This window comes from Spinacia oleracea, chromosome 5 (genome assembly GCF_020520425.1).
Source record: "Spinacia oleracea cultivar Varoflay chromosome 5, BTI_SOV_V1, whole genome shotgun sequence".
NCBI classification, from domain to species: Eukaryota; Viridiplantae; Streptophyta; class Magnoliopsida; order Caryophyllales; family Amaranthaceae; genus Spinacia; species Spinacia oleracea.
Window position 1 is genome coordinate 40,140,425 of NC_079491.1, and position 5,533 is coordinate 40,145,957.

The window sequence follows — 5,533 nt, forward strand, 5'->3', positions numbered from 1 at the left end:
AACTCTAGTTAAGAACTCAAATCCGGGAGCTAAGTCTGGTTATTGACCTACAAGTTGGAAATGAAGCAAAGTCGTGCTAAATTAGCTGTAGGGTCATCATGTTTGTTTTTAAAGTCCTTCTAAAGGCTGGAACTTAATGGCATTATGTTCGATTAATCATCATAAACAATTTCTGTTTGGACAACAGAAAGACTCACATTCAAAGTAAACAAAAACATTCGTTGAGTGTTTATTTGAATGAAATGGTCATTTAAGAGTTGAGTCATATGTTTGATTAATAAACAAACAAATCTCTTCAAACTCAAACTTCAGAAGGTTCAAATCAAATATTTTGATTTGTGTTCCACATAACTTTGGCAATGTCATACGATCATATCAACAAGACAACATTCTAAGATTCCATGGCATGGATTTTTGAAAGTTGATTAATTTAAGACACGTGGGTCTTACTTGTTGAACATGACATATAAATGGAATATTGTTAGAAGGTTCTAGACAATTACGTTCATAAACCAAAGATGGATTTTTTGACTTACCCATTTCACAAGAATTTGAGAAAATATGGCTATATTTATTTACTCAAAGTGAAATATGTGAAATGCTTCAATGTGATTCACAAAAGGGTATAAAGTCAACTTGGCAAGAATTTTGGAACATCTAGGCTGGTTCAAGATGATGTTTGCATGAGCCAAAAAATATTATCTAGATTGTTTATATGGCATTATAACAATCGAAGCGACATAAGAATATGGTATGTCCAAATGGAGAAATCAGATTCTATTTCGATTAACGATAATCGTGACTATTTTCCTATATAGTATCTAAATGATACTCTCAAGTGACTATCACACTAAACAAAGTTGTCAAAGCTAAAGATAAGATGTCATAAGGATTGAACTTCGGTTCAGTACATCTTTTCAGTACATATATTCTAGGGTTGTCAAACCCAGTTGGAGTTAGTGTTTACATCAAACAAACTCAAGAATAAATATATGTTTCTTTATGAGCGACTCATAGAAACAAAAGGTATTGATTCTACCACAAATCTGAGAACACATGGTTTTTTCTCTAGATAATGTCTTTTAGGAAACCATTATATTTCCAAAAAGGCAAGTGAGAGGAAAATGACCTCGAAGTGACCTCAAAAGAACTTCGAGTCAAGCAACAAACAAATGTAGGATACTTAGGAGTCTTTGGAAAAGCTCCGTACTTAGAAGCCTTTGGAAGAGCTTCAGGAAGACTTTAGAAGTGCTTCAAGATAATCCTAATACTCAAAGGAATTGAATAATGTCTTTATAGACAGTAAAGTTTGATGTTCAATACCTAGGTAAATCGTATAAGGAATAAAATTCAACCAAGATAGATACATAGATATCTTGAGGAATGAAAACTATGAAGACTTTGGAAGTGCTTCAAAAACACACGACTTACAGGTTAGCTATGACGAATTAAAATTCCCAAGTATGGTTTTAGGCCATCAGAAACATTATTATGGTTCGAGGCCATATTATCCGAAGTATCTTCATCTTAAAGAATCAAATCTATGATTTGATTGATTTGCATAAAGGGTTTACTCCCATTAGTTGCAAACATGTTTTCTAAACATACAACGTTGAATTGCATAAAGGGTTCACTCCCATTAGTTGCAAACATGTTTTCTAAACATACAACGTTGATTTGCATAAAGGGTTCACTCCCATTGGTTGCAAACATGTTTTCAAACACATACAAAGATTATATTGTATACACATACAAAAGAAAAGATAGATTGGTGGTTAAAGATTATAAACAACTTCACGGCGTTGATAATGTTGAAATCTTTTTCACCAAGTCGGAATGCTTGAACTATTTTGGATTAATCTAACAATCATTGCATATGGAAATATGGCAATCGGAAAACGAAACACCTTCCTTAATGGACTTGTAGAAAGGAATTTTGTACATCACACAATGTAAAAGTTTTGGATGCTAGATAAAAGAGCAAGCTAAAGAAATCTATTCGTAGATTAAAGCATGCAAGTGGGAATTGGACCATGATTTTCAACAAGGCTATTGAGCAATCATAGCTTTATGAAAATATGGATCATCTTGTAGATGAGGAGTTTAGTGGGAGATAAGTCTTGTTTATTGGTTCTACATATGATATACACATCTCTCTATTGAAAAGGACATTCAAATTCTGAATGGTTAGATTTGAAAGTATTTGTCAATATTAGAACCATGGAGAAACTTAGAACATAGTGGGTTAAAGATCTATTGGATAGGATCTAAGCGTTGTTTGGATTCAGTAAAAGTCATTACTAATCAAACACAAATGGGAGACTCAAAAGAGACTCTCAACCCATATGAGTAAGTTTAAGTAATGAATGCTTTAACTAAGTATAAAGCTAGGCTGTTATTACTAAGGTTAAACATGAAGGACCTTGAAAAGGTGCCTTCACCTTATATCACATGGCCATGCCAAGATTTTAGCAAGATTCAGTATCTCTTGAAACAGAATAAGTTAAAAGTTACATGGATAGATTTCAAAATGCGAATGGTTTTTGCATTATAATCAATCATTTATAGTGTGGTATATGGAACGCCAAGATAACTCGTAAATGTTGGATTGTGACGAGCTTATACCAATCTATATTGATCTAGATCAAAGGTCATTAGAATAATATCAAGAACATCCAATATATTTGGACGTGTAGGATGAGCACTTGATAAGAGGAAATAAAGATGAACTAAAGTTTTGATGCTACATGCATAAGCCTAAACAAAAGTTGGATCTTGTTATTAGGAAAACCACAAACATACGAGCAATTAGGCGTCGTGATTAAAAGGTGGTAACATGGGTTCTAAACCATATGTGATGAATGGGAAACTGAATCAATGATTAGTTTCCAAGTTCTCAGTTGAAAGATGTATCTCCCACATCTCTGTGAACTGGTTGGAGTATTCCAAAAGGGAAGCATCGTTTGCAATTCTACATAATTGAAATGAATTCATTATTGCCTAAGAAGCAATAAAAGGGAATTGTTTCTAGTGGGAGTTCTTCAATGAACTCTTGTTGATCACAAGTCTGCTATCTAGATAATTTTCTATTTTGAATATCAGAATCATTCTAACAGCAATGAAAGACTAGATCATTCTATAAACATATTCAAATATCTTTTCATCTTACATCGAAAGGCTTTCGATAGAAAGGATGCTAAGAATAACAAAGTATGATAAACTAAACCTCTGCATTGAATGAGATACAACACTCATATGCAGAAATGGAATCAAGTTTGTGTTCCATGAATGTTTTAAGTATTGGGTGAAAGGCCTATATCTGTAAAACATTAAATACTTGATTTTGGGTTAGAGGCCCACAAATTGGTAAGCATTTGGTTTAAACATTTATCATTTATGAAATTATATTTCATATTTCATTTAATCTTGGTTTAGTATTAAATGATAAAGTCCAAGTGATTCAAAACATTCAAATGGGATGTCAAGATGGATTCTTTGGCAAAGAAACACCCATAAGTGAACTTGAATATTGAAGTCACAAAAGGATCCCTAATCCAGGTCATTGAAAGGTTGGACGAACAATGACTAATGGAGATTAGATGGTAAGTTGATTTATAGTTCAGTTTCTTGAACTAGATGGACTGGATGTCAGAAATCATTTGCATAGATACTTATTGGATCTTGTATCGGATTGACCATGAGAACACTTTAAGAGATTAAAGTCATGTCATAAGTAGTTCTCATTAATGTTGATTGGAACCTATTCCTCAAAACCTGAGTAGTTATGGCTGCTTGTTTGAGAACTAGTTCGCTTTAATGCTCCCTAAACGTCGCACCCTAAAAGGAGACTATAAAAGAAGTTATTGGGCTACTATTAATCAAAGTAAGTTGTTCATAAGTTACAAGAAGGGATTGTCCTCCTATATTTGATAGGATGTGGTGTTGTTCTTGTACAAGGCCTCTCGAAGAGTTTGATACTGTGAAAATGCATGATCGTGCTCAGAATGGTTAAGGCTTAACCTTCTGTAAAAGTTTAACAGTTGAACCCAGTAATTCGAGAAACACTTCTAGACCTAATAAGGATGGCTTGGATCTAATAAGAGACAAAGGAATTGGAATGCACACTTGTCTGAATGACAAGTGGGAGACTGAAGGAAATGTGTCATTCACCCAAGGTGCGTTAGTCTAATACCAAGGTCCAGATTAATTACGAACAATTAATTTAGTGAGATCAAGTGATCGGAATAGCTAGCTGGAGCAATGCTTCCGATCAGTGAGTTCTGATGAGCCTTTTTTCGTGTCGTTGACGGATACCGCTCAATCAAACAAAATTTATAAACTCCTAAACTAACAAACCATATTGGATAATAGTGGCAAGCTAGGGATCGTCCCAAGAGAATGAATATGTTTGAATTTTCAATCTAATGCGTTCAAAAGCTAATTCGAATGGAAAATGTATTTATGTATGTATGAATCTATTGAAATCAAGAAAAGTATGAAATATGAACAAGTAAAGCAATTCTAGAGACTTCGGGAATTGGCTATGGAACTTGAAATGGGAGTTCCGAAGATCCTAAATGCTCATGATTTGCAATGACTAATTAATGAATGCAATGACTAATTTATGGCTTCGACGAACCATGCTCAACCAATACTAATCTAGCTCTCGCTACAATCAAGACTCGAGGAGGAAATTATGAACGAAAAATCAAGCCAAAGTAACGCAAGCAACGAATCACGCTCTCGCGCCAATCCGAAGCCAAACACTCCAATATTCTAGCAATTTAGGTTAGCTAATCCTAAACTAACTAGACATGGAATCAAACATCAATTAATCCAGTTAATCACAAAATCAATCACAAAATTATCTCCAAAATCCCTAATTCTAATCCAAGGCTTCAACCCAAATCTCTAGACTATGAACTATTCAATAGGCATGATTATGACTAATATTAAACTAAAACCAATCCTAATCATGAAACTATTTGCAACAATGAAACTAATTGAATCAACAAAATTCAGAAAATTCAAATATCAAAATTGAGGGAAAAATCAACTAAATTCAAAATATGAAACTAATTGTAGAATTCAACAATGAAATCCAAGCTTGAACGAAATTAATGAAGCATTTAAAGAATGAAAGAACAAACTAAAGAGAAGAGTAAGAATTATACCTTGATTAATTGAAATTGCACCAAAGTTGAAGATCAAGAAAATTGAAGAACTAAACTCAAATTAAAGAGAAGAAAATCTGAATTTTAGTGTTTGAATTCACTAAGAAATTGAAAGTTTAAGCTAAGAATCCTAATTCTATCCTCTAATCTAATCTCTAATCTCTAACCTCTCTCTAGAATCTGAAAACTAATTCTAATTATGAAAGCTAACTTCTCGAACAATGCAGCGAATTCACATTTAAACATCACTTCCGCGTAGCAGTGTGTACGCACAAGGGTCCGTGTGTTCGCACATGAAAGGTTGTGCGGTCGCACAACATTCTGTGCGTTCGCATGAAAACACGGGGAGTTCCTACAAG